The sequence below is a fragment of the Ovis canadensis genome, chromosome 5 (assembly GCF_042477335.2).
Source record: "Ovis canadensis isolate MfBH-ARS-UI-01 breed Bighorn chromosome 5, ARS-UI_OviCan_v2, whole genome shotgun sequence".
In the NCBI taxonomy this organism is placed as follows: domain Eukaryota; kingdom Metazoa; phylum Chordata; class Mammalia; order Artiodactyla; family Bovidae; genus Ovis; species Ovis canadensis.
In genome coordinates this window covers 91602323-91623327 of record NC_091249.1, presented here as the reverse complement: position 1 = coordinate 91623327, position 21005 = coordinate 91602323, and the positions used below count along the sequence as shown (strand labels likewise).

Here is a 21005-nt window from a genome sequence, read left to right as displayed (position 1 = left end):
TCCTCCAGTTTACAATTTAATAGGAAGAGTAGGTATGAAGATAAATAATTGCAATACAGACTGGTCCAGGAAAAATGGCATTTTTGTTGGGTCCACACACAATACAAAGGCAAGAAGGACTGATACTGGCACACTGGAGGCAAATGGGATGTTTGAGAAATTGACATGAGTAGGGTGTTAATATTAAATGTCAATTTGCAAGTGAATACAGTAGAGAAAGGGATTCCAGGAAAGGAAAAATGTACAATGATACAGAGGAAAGAAGTGTGTGAATAAAGCCATTATTCTGTCAATAGAGTAGATAGGGTAAAGTATGAGGGTAGGGTAAAGTACCCTACCTTTACAGTGGGGTAAAGTATGAGGTAGACCTACAGGAGATGGAACTGAAGGTTGACAGGACTCTGAGGGGATTTATATGCCAAAGAGCTTGAAAAAGTCCTAGTAAATCTTGACGAAACCACTGATTGTTCAAACCACTGGTCAGATTTGCACAAAGAGTGGTTGGCCTAAGAGTGTAGAGGTAATAAAGTACAACCACAAATTAGAAGCCTGTTGAATTACTCCAAGAAATATGGAGTGAGTATAAACAAAGGTAGCAGTAATATGATTAAGGAGAATGCAAGGATTCTAGAGATAACTGCATGGAAAATAAATGCGACAGCATATAAATGGCTCCCATCAATTAAAGGCAAATAGAAGGTGAAGAAGTGGAAGCAGTGACAGATTTTCTTTGCTAGGGCTCCAAAATCACTGCAGCCATGAAATTAGAAGAGGCTTGCTCCTTGGATGGAAAATTATAACAAAACTAGACAGTGTATTAAAAAACAGAGATATCACTTTGCCAAGAAAAGTACATATAGTCAAAGTCGTGATTTTTCCAGCAGTCATGTACAGATGTAAGAGTTGGACTGTAAAGAAGGCTGAGTGCTGAAGAATTGATGCTTTCAAACTGTGGTGCTAGAAAAGACTCTGGAGAGTCCCTTGGACTGCAAGGAGGTCAAACTAACCAATCCTAAAGGAAATCAACTCTGAATATTTGTTGGAAGGAATGATGCTGAAGCAGAAGTTCCAACACTTTGGCCACCTGATTCAAAGAGATGACTCATTGGAAAAGACCCTGATGCTGAGAAAGATTGAAGACAAAAGGAGAAGGGGGCAGCAGAGGATGAGATGGTTACATAGCATCACCAACTCAGTGGACACAAACTCTGGAATATAATGAAGGACAGGGGAGCCTGGTGTGCTGCAGTCCATAGGGTTGCAAAGAATTGGGTACCATTTAGTGACTTCCCTGGTGGCTCAGATGGTAAAGCATCTGCCTACAATGCAGGAGACCCAGGTTAGATCCCTGGGTTGGGAAGATCCTTTGGAGAAGGAAATGGCAACCCACTCCAGTACTCTTGCCTGGAAAATCCAACGGACAGAGGAGCGTGGTAGGCTACAGTCCTTGGGGTCACAAAGAGCTGGACACAACTGAGTGACTTCACTTTCACTTTAGTGACTGAACAACAACAACAAAAAATAAAGTGTTGAGAACTAAAGTGATTTCTAGGCTTCTGCTCTGATTAAACAAAATTTGAAAACTAGATATTTATAACTTTTTAAGTTCCCTGAAAACAATCCATAGACAGAATGAGTTCAAGAACCCTTCTCAAGTCTTATTCAAAATTTCACTTACCCAGTAATCCAAGTTCACATACATAATGAGGGCTTATGTGCAAGGCTGGTCGTCTAAGCCAGAACCTATAATATTGTAAATGTATGGATTACTGAGAATATTTGTGTTCCTCAGCTTCTGAGAATTAAAAAAAATATCTATCCAAGTTCAAGATCTATTAAAAAATGTTTTATAAATAGAAATAGCAGTTGGTTGTGAGTTAAAGGACTTAGATCCATGATGAGCTCTTATCTATCATAGGATCTTGAACTAGGAATTCAAGCTCTAGATAATTTACTTAGATTCTTGGGATATGGGACAGCCATTTCTTTCTCAGACTTAACTCACTGTCATAATGAGCATCAAATATCATAGTTGTTTATCAAATACAGAAAAGTGAAACCTTTCAGATACAAGGCAATAAAATCATAACATATTACACTATTATTATTGTGTAAGCTTTGTCAACTTTTTCAATACCTGAGTCTTGTAATTCTAATGCTAATGACTTTATTGGCCTTCTGTAGCAGTAATTATTTCTGGCAGTACTTGATGGAAGAGATTTTTATTACACTTCAGACTTCATTGGCTAGAAACCATTTCAGCACTTCCGACTCTTTCAACCCTATATTCAATCTATTACTAAACTCTGTAATTTATTTCTTAGAGATTTCTCTAGATTTATCCTTCATTTTATCATTGTGACACCTGCCTATTACCCTCTTAATCTAACTAAATAACATCTCAGCTCTTCACTTTTCTAGTAGTTGCCCACTTCCCTCAGGTTGGTCCAGTCAACATATTGTTGCTAGAATAACCTTCCAATGAGGTATTAATCCAGACATTTTCCTCCCAGAGATCTCTAAGCCTATCCAACACCCTCCCCCATCCAACACCTTGCACCATCCTCTTCCTCAGGTTTCTTCTAACTGGTTTGTTCTCCATCCACACACTCATGAATTCTTTTTGTAGTTCTCTCTCTGTTCCCTTGCTTGCTTCCACATTCAATATCTGCCCCTCCTCCTCTGTGCTGCTTATCTAAATCTCACATACCCGACCAAGCTTATTATAAAATTTATCTCCCCACTAAACCTTAGAAAGTCTAAAACCACCCCACTTCAGAGTGATTCTGTCTGAACTCACATGCCAAAGCTAGGCTGAACCATATAGCCCTTAGATACATCATTTACCCAAGCAGTTAAGCATAGGAGCTCCACATCCTCTTCCTTCACTTACTATATAAATGCATTATTTCACCCCCTTTGCTTTAGTTCCCTCATCAACAAAGTCAGAAGTGCAATGATGCCAAACTTGGGGTCCTGGCGAGGGTTATATAAACATTAGGTCACAAAATGCGGCCCACAGCAAGCAATAAATGGGAACTTTTATCGGTTGATTATTATTATGAGTCACACAAATAGCATTTCTTTTACTGATCTCTGTTTTGCTCAAAACTTTATCATAAAATGTTAGCAAGAGTGAACCAACATTGAGCAGTATAAAATATCATATTCTCTGGGTCAAGATTTTGAACAGGGCATGGGGGTTGGACTGCCTCTTTTCCATGATGTCTGCGGTCTCCACTGGGAAAACTGTGGTCTGGGGTCTGAAATCACCTTCACTTAAGTCTTACTCTTGGATTCAAATGACCTAACGGTTGAAGTCAGAGCATCCACACAGGGCCACTTCACGTGGTATGAGGTCTCACAGCATGGCAGCTGGGTTCTAAGAGTACAAGTTTCCAAAAGTCCCAGGTGAAAGATCCAGGTGAAATCTACCTGACCTTTGCTGACCCAGCCTCAGAAGTCCATTGCTTACAAGTGAGTCATTAAAACCTTCCCCAATTCAGGGGATGGAAAATAGACTTGACTTTTTCCTGAAGGAGTGGCAAGGCCACACTGCAGAAGAGAATGTGGGATAGGGGATATCCCTCCTGCCTCTGTCTTTGGAAAATACAATATCCCAGCAAGGGATACTATGTAAAACTCACTACTTATTTAAGACTCAGTTTGGTCATACATAAATAATAGTATAATCCTGTCTGGAACATAGTTGGTATTCCATAATTAATTACTGAACAGGCAAATAAACAAGTCCACATCAGTTTTATGTTGAACTAGACCAGAGGCACCTTGAAGGCAGGAATTACACCGTATATTTTTTCTACACACCAAACAAAGCCAAAAAAGTTAAGTTATTCTTAAGGTAGAATAATTATTCTATTATGATTACTGTGAAGAATATAATATAAATCCTGAATTCATTAACATTAAATTTTAGAAGGTTATCTAAAATTTTAAGCAAGGAGAGATAATCTCTGTAGTTTGGTTACAGGGTCGATAAATTTCAGTTATTTTTATTTTCCTGGGATCATATATTTAAAAAATGATGCAACTGATACCTAAACATATGTCTCCAGAACTTCAGCATTACTTTTCTCAATATAAACTAATTAAAGATGAATAACTGTAATTACTGCCTTTTTAATCCTTTCCTTTTCGTGTTGAATTTGTGTCACCTTGTAGTATTTAGATCGTGTTCTATTTGCTCTGATTCAGATTCTGAGTCATCAAAATGTTTGAAATAGGTCTGAAAATAGCCTGAATTAATTCTCTGGATGGCTGTTTATAACAGATATACAAGGGAAGCATTTTATAATTTTAAAGGAAAACTCACTTTGTTGCCAAAAAAAAACACACTGAGAAGTTGATTCTCAGGCACCATGTATGTTATGAGAATGTGGCAGGAGCAAGGGAGACAGCAAGAAAGAAAGATATTTTCCTTACATGGAGAAAAAGGAAAATATTCTATTAAAGCAACAGGAACAGAGTCTTCAAAGCATTTATCAAGATAATTTTGAAAGACCCTCTCAGTTTTCCAAAATGTGGCCTCAAGAAAAGTAAAAGCTCTCTACCAGCAAGGACAGAAATGGTGACTTTGGAGGCCATTACAACTGACTTATGGTAACTGGAAACAGGGGACAGTGTGCTCCAGGTGAAAACGGAGAGTGTCTTGAGACCAGAAGAGACACAGCATCACTGTGTCATACTTGCTTCATGCCCAGGTACCACTGGAATCCAAACAGCAGGAGCCAATCACACACCATCTCTAACTGTGCCTGCCCCTTTTCCAGTTTCTGCTAGACGACCAGAGGCCAAACACTGTCATTCGCTCAGACGCTCTGTCTAATAGCTGTAATTAAAACCCTCTAATTGCCAGAAACCCAGTGTGTGGGAACTTGGCTGGAAATGTACACAAGAGAAAGCACAAGGCCATCTTTACCTGGGGAAATGTGATGGGCATGTTTTAAATGGCTGGATGGAAGACCTTCAGTATGCAGGTGTGAGGGGGTGGAAGGCTGCATGCAGGTTTTGGCCACAACCATTGGCAAAGGTGAAGGTACTGGAGGGTGAAGAAATGTGGGGAAATCTGCCATATGGTTCAGCCAAAGAACAAGACAGCAGGGTTCACCCTGAGTTGGTCACTCGCCCTTGAGGCAGCTTTTGGTAGGTCATCACCTACAGCATCTCTCCTGAAAGCTGCTGAAATGAAGAGCCCCACTGCAGAAAACCCATTCACCTCTACTCTTTTTTTTTTAATTTCTTTTGTGACAGAGCTACAGAGGTAGTCATTTCTATGCTTCAAAAGTGTATGAGGTTTCTATTGGTATGATTATGCTATACATCTGTCACAGGTGTCAATATAATCATTATTACTTCTGTAATAAAACAATAACAACTATATTAGTATAATAACAGCCACAGTTAACACCTAGAAGCACATTTGATACTTCCCAAGCACTGCGAAGAGAAGTAAAAGTCGCTCAGTCGTGTCTGACTCTTTGCGACCCCACAGACTATACAGTCCCTGGAATTTTCCAGGCCAGAATACTCTGGAGCAGGTAGCCATTCCTTTCTCCAGGGGATCTTCCCAACCCAGGGACTGAACCCAGGTCTCCTGCACTGTAGGCAGATCCTTTACCTGCTGAGCCACCAGGGAAGCCCCACCAAGCACTGTACAAAGTGGTATAGAGGGACTGTCTCACCCAAGACCCACAACAACCCTAAGAGGTCATACTCTTGTACCTCTCATATTACAAATAAGAAACAGAGAGGACAGGGCGTTCCCTGGGGGTCCAATGGTTAAGAATCCACCTTGCAGTGAAGGGGATGTGGGTTCAATCCCTGGTCAGGGAACTAAAATCCCATATGCTGCAGAGCAACTAAGCTCACCGCACAACTACTGAGCTTGTGCACCACAACTAGAGAGTCTGGGCACTGCACCAAAAGATTTCACATGATGCAACTAAGACCTCATGCAGCCAAAATACACACAGACGTATATTGTTGTTGTTCAGTCACTGAATTGTGTCTGACTCTTTGTGATCCTGTAGACTGTAGCCTGCCAGGCTTCTCAGTCCATGGGATTTTCCAGGCAAGAATACTGGAGTGTGTTGCCATGCCCTCCTCCAGGGGATCTAGAGGATCCCAGACCAGGGATCAAACCCAGATCTCCTGCACTGAAGGTGGATTCTTTACCTTCTGAACCACCAGGGAAGCCCAAGAATACTGGAGTGGCTAGCCTATCCCTTCTCCAGGAGAACTTTCCGACCAAGGAATCGAACCTGGGTCTCCTGCATTGTAGGTGAATTCTTTACTAGCTAAGCCATGGAAGCCCATATACATACATATACCACACACACAGACATAAAAGGTAACAAAGAGGCCAGGTAACTGGAGCAAGTGATGGTAGAGCTGGGGGTACAAAGCCAACTGGTCAGGGTCCACATCCCACACTCTTTCCTCTTAAAAGATTCTGTATTAATGAAGGCAAAAGGCATATTTTTGGCAATGGAATCTGTCACACAGACATTTTAGAAAAGGCCTAAAGAAGCAGATTCTTGGGCCCTGGGGCCTGACTAGTGTCAGTTTCGCAGTTGTGTCCAACTTTTCGTGACCCCAAGGACTGTAGCCTGCCAGGCTCTTCTGCTCATGAGACTCCACAGGCAAGAATACTCGCGTATGTAGCCATTCCCTTCTCCAGGGGATCTTCCTGACCCAGGAATTGAACCCAGGTCTCCTGAATTGCAGTCAGATTTTTTACCATCTGAGCCAGTAAGGAAGTCCTGCTATGGGCCAGGAGTCTATTGCAACAGGCTCCTATGTGATGCTCTGGGCTTCCTGGGTAGCTCAAACAGTAAAGAATCTGCCTGCAATGCAGGAGACCTGGATTCAATCCCTGGATTGGGAAGATCCCCTGGAGAAGGACATGGCAACCCACTCCAGTATTCTTGCCTGGAGAATTCCATGGACAGAGCAGCCTGGAGGGCTACAGTCCACGGGGTCACAAAGAGTCAGACACAACTGAGCAAGTAACACTTTCACTTTCATGTCATGCTAATGCAGAAGAGCCACATAGACATGGTTAGAGAGCCAGCAGCACGAGTGACTCCACTTAGCTGATTCAGAATAGAAAAAAGCCATACTTATCAACATAATGTTGTTTTCAATCATCACATCACTTTGGTTCATATCTTTGGATAGAATAACTTTCCCAGGACATGGAAACTGAGTCTAAGAAACAATGCGCTTTAGACATATTGCTTCTAAACTGACCATTCCCTCCTTAAGGCATTTTTCTTTTTCTCAGTATGTTTTCAAGTTTTCTCTTTTCATCTCAAATAAAGTCTCAGTTGGGTTCTAATATGCATTTAACAGCTGTTAATAGCTTCTTTAATAAGAAAACAGGCAGAAACAATGGGGAGGACCCTCTCGGAGAGAGATGAGAGCCAGGCTGGAATAACCAATGGGTGAGGAGCTGGCGGATGCTTTGTCAGGGTAAATGGCCCACTCATGGAAGCAAGCACAAATCTCAAATTTCAATGCTTTTGAATTAATATAAATATTAATTTTAAAGAGGTGTAAGACTTCCTGACCATCTAAAAGCAGCTCTGTTTTATTATTAATACATAAATGGAAAACCCCAATTAGAAACAAGAAGCAAAGACGTAAGTGATTATCTGATTAGAACCACTCTCTTCTGTTAACACATCATTTGTGGGACTTGTACTTAAATGTAATGGGGTCCATCAGATCAAATACTCTCAGTTCTAAATGTTATTTATCATGATTCTTGCTAAATGTTTTAAAAATAATGCACTGGAGCAGAAATAATAGCCTAAGGTAATTCTATGTTCAATTCCCAGATGATGACCAAGTAAAAGTAATATATTTTAGCATAATTGGTTTTCTTGGAATAGAATTCTATGACTAAGATAACTTTAAAAGAGGAAAAAAAGAAAAAAAAATTGGCATGAGATTATTTCTATGATAAGTAATATCATTGGAATATTATTGTCACTGCAGCCACAACAGGAACAAAAATTAGAAATAATTTACACAAAGAAGACTGTCCATGACAAAACAAGTAATCACCTAGAGAAGCAAGAAAATAGGAGTAATCCCGGACTGTACTTATCGAGCACTTATTGTATGCCAGGCATTTCTCTAAGTTTGTCATCTGAAAATCATGAAAAAGAAAAGTACATGCCATGAAAAAGAACTTTAAGAATGGGTCTTTTTATCCCCCCAATAAATGTCAAAGATGGGGCTTGCTTTAGAAATAAATCCAACTCTACTTAGGAGTAAACATATAAATCTTCAGCATCGTTGTCTTGCTGCCAAAAAGTACTATCTAATTCACTGATGGTGGATCTTAAACACATGGAAATGCGAACGACGGATTGTGACTAATGCCTAAATACACAAAATGGATCATAACTATTGCCATTTCTTACGTATGCTACCTGCAGGTGAATGCCAAAGATGATGCAAAGCTTCCACATCTGACCATCCCTGTGTTGATAATTATATTCCAGGAGCAAAGTGAGGCAGGAAGGACCACACACCTTCTTTATCATTAACAGCATGTTACATTAACCTTTGAATATTTACCTTGACGCCAATTAAATTTTTGTGATGGCAACATGGATAAGGAACAAAATCTTGGCTGAGGCCCCACTTGCCCTTGTTTTCTCTGCAATTCTATGTAAATAACACCCTGAATTTTTAACACATCAACCCAAACAGAACACATTCAATCAAATCATCTTTACAATAAGCAAATCCTGCAGATCCATTACCTCAGTAGGCCACAGGACTAGCACAAGCAAACACCCACAATCGACAAGCCAATTCCTTGAACATTTGACTTTCTCAAAAAAAAAAAAAAAGGCATTAGTTAGCATTTAGATGGATGACAAGGCAGCAGACAGTGAAGTCTGAACCCGGCAGAAAGGCATCCAGTGTTCTCTGGAGTGTGTAAGCCTTCATGACTGGCTGAGTAGATCACAGACAAAAACAACTCAGTGCAAGATAAAGAAAAAAACCAAATAGTTTCAGTAGTTTTACCAAACTAATGCTGCAAGGTGCTTGGGGCCAGGTCTATATATGTTGCATAAGACTTTCCTTTTAAAAATTATAAGGCTTCATTGAAGTAGAATTGACCTACCTCTCCTTTCTGTATTATTATCATGATCATTTTTTCTAAATCATTGAGTATATTAATTCTCATTACTACCATATAGGTCTCTTTACCCCTTGACTAGATACCATGAATAGAAACTCAGTGTGGAGTAGCTGAGAAACACTGTCAGTGTTCAGAGAACACAGATCTGTCTGGAATGGATTAATCACGAGCTTTGGGATTTATAAAATGCGAGGATGTGCACTGAGACTTGTAAGGCTTATAGAATTTGGACAAGTGGAGGAGAGACCAAAATCTCACAAGGCAGCAACCTTGAAACAAAGTCCCTGAGAAAGTCTGAAAGAGAAAGATCAGAACATAAGATCTGTGGTAAGAAAATAACTGGGGCCAGAAAAACAAGGGAATGGTGATTCTTGATAAGTCTTATGATTCAGGGGAGAGAACTAAGAAGGCAAATCAGATATCAACAAGGAAGTGAAACCCCTGTGAATTTTTTCAACATTGATCTTTTTAAAGTAAATCAGAAAGGACCATAACGGAAGTTTCTTGGAACTGAAATACCCTGTATCTTCTTTTGGATGGTGGTGGTTATACAGTAGATACGTTCAACTGTTGCAAAACTCTATCTGCACACTTAAGATCTATTCATTTCATTGTATGAATTTGATTTGTTAATTTTATTGTTACTTTGACCACGTTTTTTAAATAAAATTAAACAATAGTGGGGGGGGAAGGTTAGATACTCGCTCATTTAAATTCCTCCAGGGGCACCCTGATTCACTTAATAAAATAAACCCCAAACTTTTAAATATGGCTGATAAAATCTCACAGGATCTTCCCCTACCTACAGCTCTATCTTCACTTCAAGGCACTCTTAACCGCTTCACTTTCTCCTGTCAAATTCTCTTCAGTTGTGTTTCATTAATCAGAAAACCCATGCCAGTCTCTGTGCTTCTGAGTCTCTGTGCCTCCTAGAATGTTCTTGCCCCAACTACTCCTCAGCAAAGCTGCCAATGATTTCTTTCTGTAAGATGGCTTTCCTAAATTGCTACCTCATTATCCTATTAATTTCATCATAAAATTTCTCATAATCTATATCAACGTGGCTTACTTATATGCTTAATTACTGTCATCCGTATCTTCTACTAGAAAGTGAAGGGAAAGTGAAAGTCGCTCAGTCGTGTCCGACTCTTTGCAACCCCATGGACTATACAGTCCATGGAATTCTCCAGGCCACAATACTGGAGTGGGTAGCCTTTCCCTTCTCCAGTGGATCTTCCCAACACAGGAATCAAACCAGGGTATCCTGCATTATAGGCAGATTCTTTACCAACTGAGCTATCAGGGAAGCCCCAAGTAAGCTCTGTGATTGAAGGGAGGTGGCCATTTCCACAAAGTCCAGCTAAGACCTGGCATATAACAGATGCTCAGTAAACAGTAGTTTGAAAAAATGACATATATAATGTACCTTTTAAAAACCTGTACCCCTATTACATTAGAACTTCCAGGGCACCATGCGCTCATCATCTCTGCATCTCTGTGACGAAACTTAGTACCTGGCACATGTTAGAAGCCCATGAAATGTTTGTTGAATCTATATATAGGTTCAATAGCACAGCTTCACTGGTATATTCCAAGAATATTTCATTTTGCAGAAAATTTTCATTTTCCTCCTTAGAAATACACAGACTTACCTAATTTTAAATCACAGAAGCTGAGGTTTACAAGGACTATCCTAGCCTGTTGATTAGATTTGGCTTCCTGACTCAAAGTGATAAGAAAACCAACCAGTAGTGAATTTACCCAGCTCTTCTCCTGGCAACCCATTCAAGTAGCACAATCTTTAATGGAACCATTTCAAAACGATCTGTTTTGAAGAAATTTTGTGATTCACTCTCAATGGACTGTATCAACGTATCTAAAAACTTAGTGACAAATGATGAAGCCTCGAGTTTGATGTCTTTGGTTGGAATTATAAAGAGCAATGAAAAAGTTTTAAGTTACTGATTCACACAACATCATGGGTGAATCTCCTCCCACTGAATGAAGGAAAACAGGTCCCACACACCCCAAAGTAATATGTATTGACTGATTCCATTCATACAAAATTCTAGAAAATTTAAACATAGACAGTGACAGTGGTTTCCTGGAAATGGGGGTGGAGGTAGGGTGGATTACAAAGAGGCACAAGAAAAGCTTTAAGGTGATGGAATTAATTGTGATGATGGCTTCTTGAGAGTATACCTATGTTAAAACCCTTCAAATTATACACGCTCATAGGTGGACTTTGCACGTCAATTGTACCCCAATAAAGTTGTAATATATATAAATAGGAAGTCTTCATTTTGGATGACGTTTAAAACTTTAAACATGCCATTAACTTAGTAGCATTTTTATTTTTGCCATTACTAGTGTGCTATTAGCTTGCCACAGCACACTGCCTCCTCCCTGCCACGTGCTCATTCTTATTCACCCTCTGAAGCTCAGCTCCAGCGTCACTATTCCCTACTCTTGAGAACATATCAGAGAGCACTTCTCATCATCCACTGGGTCAGTGAGCAATCTCTTGGCTCTGCTTTCCAAAGATATCACAGCACTTTGGTAACTCTGAATCATCAAAGATCTATTGTATGAGAATCATCTTTTCATTTTAGTTCTTCACCAAATATAGTGATATTCTCTTATATTTGATCTATACAGTATTCAAAACTTCTTCCTCTCCCTCTAGAAGCTGAAGACGTCCACATGCTCCTTCCTACCTACATCTGGTGCATGAGATAACGAACACAATCTAAGACTTGGGCCATTGACTCTTCCTATTTGTAACTGCGAATTTTTATGAAAGACACAACGGTGAAGGGACAGATTCAAAACTGATCCAAGCAGCAGCATTCAGAAGCATGTCCCATTCAGCCCAACTCTTCAATCATGTCTATACTGTGTCTCTTGTTGCCAGATCATCTGTTTGTGTCTCCTTTCTCAATTGCACTCTTGGATTCCTTATGATTCTTCAAGCTACCTGACTTTCTTCCAGTAAATTCCTTCTCTGCTTCAAGTGAATGTGAAAGTCACTCAGTTGTGTCCAACTCTTTGCAACCCCATGGACTATACAGTCCATGGAATTCTCCAAGCCAGAATACTGGAGTGGGTAGCCTTTCCCTTCTCCAGGAGATCTTCCCAACCCAGGAATAGAATCCAGGTCACCTGCATTGCAGGTGGATTCTTAACCAGCTGAGCCACGAGGGAAGGTTGCTTACAAATTAGAATCCTAGCTCATAAAAAGACAATCTGGCACAAAACACAGGGTCAGAGAAAAGGAGGAAGTTATGAAGTGGTATAAGACCTTTAGAATCGCCCCATGAGCATTTGGGTCTGTGGAATCCTAGGTTATTAAAGTGAATTCAGGTTAAATCGTTTTCCTAACACCACAGAATTGAGTCAACACCTTCCTGGAGCATTCTTTCTCCTTGTCATAACAACTTTTTTTTTCTCCCAGTGAATTCTCTTTCATAGAGTCTTCTCCCATATTTTCTACCTAGCATGATTAAGCTTTAGGCAGTGGAAACACCTGGGTAGGGAGCTGAAGGCCATGTTTCTGAAACTCTGGACACCCCACTGAATTATTTACTAGTTTGAGGGGGAAAGAAATCCAAACCTAATACTCCAAGTCAGAAAACAAGAAAAGGCTTCAGTCATTCCTCTCGTCTTCACCCCCAAATTAATATCTGTGTAGGAAAGAAGGCATTTGTGTTTCCTCCCTGAGAACATGTCTGCTCATTTCATTTGCTTTTCTAGTGAACTGTTTGTCTTCTCTTTGATTTGGAAGGGCTCATACTCAGAAACGACAATACTGCAGTTGTTAAAATATGGGTTTTTGCCCTCAAACAAATCTAGTTGTAGACCTTAGCTTCACTACTTTTATTTTTGTTATCTTCGGCAAATCTTTTCCTATAGAAAGAAAACAAATCTTGTGTTTTCTCATCTCTAAAATGGGAAAAATTCCAGTGTCTACCTCATAGAGTTGTTATAGAAATTCAAAGGAATCAGACACACAAAGTATTTAGCACAAATCCTTGACACAAGAAGATTCTTTTTACCTGTTAGTTACATGTATTAATTATTGAAAATGTTGTGTGTCACATTTTAAAATATTCTCCCCAACACCATAACCTAAATGCAAAGTGAGTGTCAAAAAACTTTTGCAGAAAGGGGCAGATAGTATTTCAGTCTTTCTGGGCCAGACCATCTTTGTCATAAACTTCTCAACTCTGACACTGTAGCATGAAGCAGCCACAGACCATGTGTAAATCAATGGGTGTGCTATACTCCAATAAAATCTTATTTCTAAACAGTGACATTTTAATTTATATAATTTTCACATTACAAAATATTTTCCTTTAAATTTTTGCAATTATTTAGAAATGTAAAAATAATTCTTAGTTCACATACCATTTCAGAACAAGCAGTGGGGCCATTTCATCCATAGGCCACAGTTCCCCAATCCATTAGAGAAAGAGACAAATTCCATTTGTGGCCCTTGTTTGAGACAATATTCATTTCAAGTCCTGCACCTGCTGTTAAGTGACATGCTGATAGACAATATGGTAAAACTTGATCAACAAAGCCAGGACTGTAACTTTGAGATCCTCCAGACTATGTTACATCAAGTGCCAAAATTTTCTCAACACTGAATTTTTTAAACTTTCGATAAAAAGTCACCAACAGCTATTCAAGTCTATTTCTACTCAGTTGTTAGAAAAATTCCTTCTACTTTCATTCTATTAGAGGCATCTTGAAAGGAAATTAACAGTTTGTCACCTTAACAGTGTAAAATTATGCAGACAAAAATTGTAATTTATAAAAGATAATGTCTTTTATTCATTTATATTCATAAGCATATACTGTATTGAGAGGATTTTTTAAAAGAAAATACTTCAAAAATTATCTCTTCACCAAAATGATTTACCTAACTATGCTTATATTTTTATTCCAAGATCTCATCTAATTTCTAACCATCAATGTGTTAATTACCTGTAGGATGTATAATGTACATATTCTTAGATTATGACATGAACCAAATGTCACTGTGAGTTCAAAACATGTTTCAGTTCCTTTATTTTTTATCCATACTAGGTGTACTACAACATGCCATAACAAAAGCAAAATTCTTATTCAAATTTCTGCTATAATTGATATACATTGAATATTCATAGTATTTGCCTTGATATTTATCCATGCATATGTAAATTTTATAAACACCCTAATTTTGAAACTAGATTCAGCATTTTTTTACACTTCCTCTTTGTAATCACCTCCTTACCCCCTTTAAAAAAAAACTAAAATAGGCCTATGGGGCCAATAATGCAATGAGCTATTCCACATCTGGTTATCGGAAGCATATTTCCTGATTTTAAAAAAATTATAAAAAGCTTATTTTATATGCTTGGTTTTCTCCTTCTGTTATTACCCATTTAACAGTAGTTTCACACACATCCAGGCATGTGCCAAACACAGGACCAATAATAAAAAATACTGACTTAATATAATTTGCTTCCTTGGCTGCTGGGAAAGCAGAGAGCATTGAAAAACTGTTTGGTGTTTATTAGTGAAGCTATTGTAGAGGGTGATTGGGGTTTCATTATAAGCGGCCTGCAAACAGTTTTAGCACAAATGCCAATATACATTTTAGAATAGAGTGCAATTTTAAGTATTTTCACTCAAATGGTTTTGCAGAATCTACAACTCAAATAAGAAGTATATTGTGTTTTAACACCACCAACAACTACTATACTATTTGTCGCATTGATCTCCATTGTGAATGCTGCAAACCTTTCTACTTTCATGAAATATAATGGGCAAATATATTCCCTGGAATCCCAAGGTATGATTAGTTACTAAGCAATCAGAAAAATCACAGCAAGGCATACTTCTGAAAGAAATCAGAAAGAGTAAAGATCATTTCTCTATTTGTGTTACATAGTGAATCACACAATACCTCATCGATGGTACTGTATATATTAGCTAACCACCATGGGCTAGCTAGAAGCTCATACATCAATGAAAAGATCTTTGTCAATTGCTGCATGCCTCATTATCTCACTAAGATTTCTTGGCAACAATTAACAGTTACCCAATTCATAGAAATTGCCTTTATTATTTTTGAAGCAGCTACTTTCTTTGGCTTTAATGACTAAGAGAATAGAGACAGATGTCTCTGTTGCTAGGGAGACTGAATTAAAAAAAAAAAAAACCTTTGAAACGAAGTAAATAAGCAACTACCAGCTTTTTTTAAAAAGGAGAATTCTGTTAGTTTTGAATTAACTATTTGTTTTAAAAACAAACCAGCAGTAGCTCCACTTTTTGTAGGAAATACACTGGAATGGTTTATTACCATTCTTCTCTGACAGTAATAAATCATTAAAAAAGAAAAAAAGAAAAGAGAAATAGGCCCACCTGTGCACTCAATATCAATTGAGGCTGATTATCAGAAACTGGTACTGTTTTTGTACTGGTACTTGAATTCAACAGGAATTACCTTTTTATATAATCTGTCAATCCTCCATAACTAAAGAGAACAGCCTCTCCCCTGTAACACCTAAGCCTTGCAGACAAGCCCTGCCTGCTGAGTTCTAAGCCCTCTCGTCACCCAGCTCCAGTCTTACTGGCAGCCCTCTACTTTGGACCCTGGACAACAAATAAAGCGATTTAAGCTCAGAGCAGCTTGGTGATAGGGCCTAATCCAAGCAGTATCTCTTCTTTCAAATTTCTCCCTACAGTCAGCATCCCCATCCTCTGCTTTAATTCCTGACTCTCACTAAAACACCTAATAAACTTGCATTTTCATCTGACTTAGACCTGCAGATCCTGTTCAAACACCCTCATCATCCTATTCCTGTATCAATATGCTTTAAGAGGAATGATATTGTCATAGAAAAAAAAAATCAAGCTTGAAATGAAATTACATATAGTAAAAACAATTAAGATTCACCTTAATTATTTCAAAGAGTCTCCTGTCTCCTTTGATATCTATACAAAATCACCCATACATCTTTTTCACCTATTCTAATTAAACCATTACTAGGTATCAGCATTCAATTTAAGTATAGACCATTTTGGAGGCCTATTTTGCTCAAATATTTGTACAGTATATTAAAACATGGACAAAGTATTGTGTCTGTTTCTAAATGTCGCATGCTATTGCCATAATTAAAATTAGGATGTAAAACAACATGTAAAATAAAATTACTTTCTTTTTCTTGTCCAAGAAGATGTTCAGAATTATGTTTGGCTTCTCTGCCCTGGGGATTGGGGCAGTATCCATAATATTTTTCCTTTGTGAAGGCATATTTCAAGCTCCAAATGATGGACCTTAAAAGTTCCTAAGAAATTATAATTTGAAGACTTTCTGTACTTTTTATTAAAATTCTGATCGGGTGAGACGTAATTAGTATGAAAGACAATCAAGAGGATCGTGTCTGATGAAACTGGATCCAAGTCAAGCAGGGCAGTATTTTGGGTGAATGCGGTAGCTTTGGGGTTCACAACTCTAGGCTCAAATCACATTTCAATCGTTAACTTGGGACGGGACTTCAGTGGATTGCTTGATCTCTGATCTCCATTTAGTCGATGGGAAGCTGTGGATAGTAATCACCTCATAAGTTTACTATGAGGGTTAAAACAATATAATAAATATATGATAGTCACTGTTGTTGTTATTATCTGATTAGTTTTTGGGGAATATTAATTGAAATTGAGTTTTTACCGGAGTTGGGGAATACTGTATTTTCTCCATGACAGTCATGTTCATATTATTTAGAGATATTTGCTTTAGATGCCATTTGTGATCTATTCCCAAATACTGTTTTCACTTTGAATGATTTCATTATATCATGAGATGGGCTTAATTTTAGTCATAGTGCATTCATCCCAGCCAAGATAACTAGCTTGTGCTACTCTGAGCATGACTTGAATGTGAAAGTGTTAGTCACTCAGTCGTGTCAGAGTCTTTGCGACCCTATGGACTGTAGCCAGCCAGGCTCCTCCGTCAATGGGATTCTCCAGGCAAGAATATTGGAGTAGGTAGCCATTCCCTTCTTTAGGAGATCTGCCTGACCCAGGGATCGAATCTAGTCTCTAGCATTTCAAGTGGATTCTTTACCATCTGAGCCACCAGGGAAGGCTGCTCTTAAGGGATATTACTCCCCTCACAAAGATCATCTTTCCAACATCTTGTTAGAGATCACCCTCTCTTTATTTGAATCTATTCAAAACCTTACTTTGGCTATTCAAGTTTCCTGGTGAATTTCAACTACCTTATATTACAGCTTTACAGCAGAGATTTTCAGCTTTGTGTATCACACACAGAACATGCATTTAACAAATGTTTATTGGGCACCAACTGTATGCGAGTTGCTATTCTAGGTACCAGAAATACAAGGCTGAACAAGCCAGAGAAAGTTTCTACCCTCTTGACTATTACCTTTAAGTGACAGAAGATTAAAAAAATAAAAACACAGAACAATAAACAAATTGGTCTCAGTCAGTAACCTGGAAAAGGAAAAAAAAATGAAGTAGCTGACTTGAGAGCAACTGGAGAGAGTGCTGATCATCAGGAAAGGCAACATCCAAGTTTATGGCCTCTCTTGAAACGCACTTCACAACCCCAGAAGGTGCTGCTTATATATATTCCAGTAAGAAAGTCTGTGAGCTAAGAGCTAAATGGTACAAGAGGAATGGCTATGCAGAGATCTAGGTAAAGAGCATTTCTGTAGAAGGGAAAAGAAAGACCAAAGACCTGAGAGAAGTACCCAGAGGAAAGGTTGGAAAGGTAGGCATTACAATTCCCAGCACCAACTACATAATATTATTATTAGTTTTTTGCAAAATATGGATATATGGGCCCCACCCCAGGTGAACTAAATCACATTCACTACAGGTAGAGTCCAGAATCTGTATATGTGTACGTGTGTGTTTTAAAATTTCCTAAATTATATTAAAATGCAGCCAGCATTAAAACCCATTGATAAAGAGTTTTGTAGTCCGTGACAAGGAGTTATGATTACTGTGTGGTGTTTTCCATGAATGTTCCTGGTTAATTTTCAACATCTCGGTCACCCATGAGAAGTTTGTGTTGCAGGCATTCCTGATCATCATGTCTTTGCAAAACGCCAACTAGAGATCTGTGCACACAATAGTTGTACTGTTGTGCAAGATGCACAATACAAGGCTGTGGTTGTCTTCTGTGCACTAAATCTGGTTTGAGTGTACTACAGAACAGACTCAGGCTTCCAGGCATATTCCCAATTACATTTTAGAAAATAAACAAACAGGTGCATGCAAACACCGGCACTTAGCAGCTGGCTCTCATGCATTTCCTCCAGGGAAATGAAGTTACTGGCGAGGAATTCTCCAAAGTATTTGAAAAAGAGACAAAGGAAGGTTCTTTTGCTTTGGGGCTAGGAGGTGAACAACACTAGGACCTCTGGACTCGGAGCAAGAGGGTCAGTACTCCCAAATACTGACAAACATTCACCAAGATAGTCAACCTGTCAGACTTCCAGTAATCTAAGAGGAAAGAATTGCTCTTCCCAGTTTTAAAAGTCAGAAATCACATATACAGGGGAAAGAGCTACCTGATGAAGTTCACATGAAAAGCAAGGAGAACACGAGCAAAAAAAAAAAAAAAAAAGCAGTGTTTGAAAACGACTGTTGGCACATGTAGAACTGCAAAGAGCCACTCCAGGATTGTCTGAGGGAGTTTGAGCTGGGACATCTGTCACCACAATGGTAGCCAGGTTGAGTTTGATAAATCTCAGTTTCATATGCTCAGTTTAAGAGAAGGCCCTTCCCAACTGGAAGAGAATCGTTCTTCCAATATAGTTGACAGGAATTTCCAGAAGTCCAAAGAGGCTTCTGGGTAATAGAGGATAGGAAAAAAGTTATATCTTTGGTGACGTATTCCTGAAATTCTGATAATGGAGCACAAAAGTAGCTGTGAGCCCTCCAGAATTGTTTCAAAGGTTTTCCTTCCTGTATCGTCCCAAATCTGACCTGTAGGTATGGATAATCTTAAACAAGACTTTCAACAGCCTATAATATTTATGTATGCTTTGATATTCTGACTCGAATTATTTACAATAGCGTTTTTATATTTGAATCTGGGTTTGACTCTTACATCTGGTACTTACTGTGTGACATACACAAACCCCTGGCATGCATGCTTCATGAGGATGGGGCTTTTTAACCTGATTTTTTTTAAAAAAAACTATGGCACTGAAAAAATTAAAATCAAATCCAAAAAAAACATTTAAAAGAACTTCAAAGCTTTTGTCTCCTTTGCCTTAGTTTTTGCATCTTTAAAATGGGAATGATTATACTATCTCTCTCACAGATTAAATGAAATAAAGCATGCACAACACTTTGTGTATTGCACAGGAATAGTAAACATTCAATCATATTAGTTGAGAAATCACTGAGAATATAATGCCTTTTAGCAGAATATTGATAATGATAAAGATAACTGTAATTATCTATAAATATTTTGACAATAGAAAGATGATCTCTCAGGCTACTTAACAATCATTATCTTGAGTATACAAATCCATATATAGGTTCCAAACTTCAAACTAAGCACCATATTTCTAATGATAGAAATTATATCCAGATCTTTAATTCACTTATTTCAGCATCTCTACTTTGAAAACACCTCCCCTCTCATTTTGAACTCAGTCTAGGAAAGAATAAAATCACCATGGTGACAGCTGCCCTCTCTTTAGAGCACATTCAAATTTATGTTGAGCTTTTTTGAAGGCTGCTGTATCTTGCCTTTGAATTGTCTCTTGGAGTCACTCCAAGGTCAGGGGAATTTCTTTATCACTTAAGGTGGCCTTCAAGGATACAAAAGAGCAATTTGGAATTCATGATCTGGAATTGATAAATTTGAAAATAAATAATTCTCTCATATTTGAATCAGGTGAATAATTTATGATGGCCCTCGTGTTAAAGAACTTGTGACTAAGAGTCTAGTACAACAAAAATGTATGTATAATATCTGTTTTTCCCCTAGAATGTCTGATCAAGATATTCACTAAGTATTACTTTACTCAGAAAGCTGTCATTCATAAAGTATAATATCAGCTTGAACTCTGATACTGACATGATACAGTAAACAAATTTGGGACTTTTTGTTTTATATTAAACAAAGATCCCTTGAATTATACTGTGAAAAAACTGCCCTTTCAATGTTTATCCAGCTTAGCCAGGAGACAGTAGCTGAAAAACAATATGCAGGTAGAGCCGGGTGGTGAACAGAAGGTTTAGGGAGTACAGAAGTTATGAGTCTGGATGTCCCATGGAGCATTGTGGGAATCAAATGGGATAATGTATGTATGTTTAGTCCTTAGCCAGAGTCAACCCATGATATTATGTGATCTCCAAATGTTAGCTATTATTAAGTTCCAGAATTTATTATTATTGTTGTTGTTATTGAATTTCAACATTTGGTCTGAAATATCTCTACATTTTGGGAAAATTCTCAATCTGTTTCATATACATAAAAAACTAAAATGGCTCTCTAAAGCAATCTCATAATACAGAGCTTATGGGTAATTAGAGGTAAAATCCTGGATATCATATAGATATATCTTCAAAATATTAGTCAGTACAGGCAGAGGGGTTTTGTTTGACAAAACAGTTGGAACTCATTGTTTTGCAATAAATTTAGGAAAACATGATATGGCATCTCTAATTACAAAATATCTGTAACCTCTATTCCTGTACCCCCACCAAAAAATCACTACCATATATATGAGTGAGAAAGCACACCAAAAGTAGAATTATCCTACAAATGGCTAATTTGACATTT

General features: G+C 38.2%; 1 protein-coding gene and 1 non-coding gene across 2 annotated transcripts in view; one reads left to right on the top strand and one right to left on the bottom strand.

Moving 5' to 3' along the window:
* Positions 1-21005, bottom strand: part of LOC138440471 (teneurin-2-like) — a 319019-nt gene that overhangs the window by 285596 nt on the left and 12418 nt on the right. The window lies entirely within an intron of this gene.
* On the top strand, positions 1289-1360 carry TRNAC-ACA (transfer RNA cysteine (anticodon ACA)). The gene has a single exon. It is a non-coding gene; the product is annotated as a tRNA-Cys (tRNA).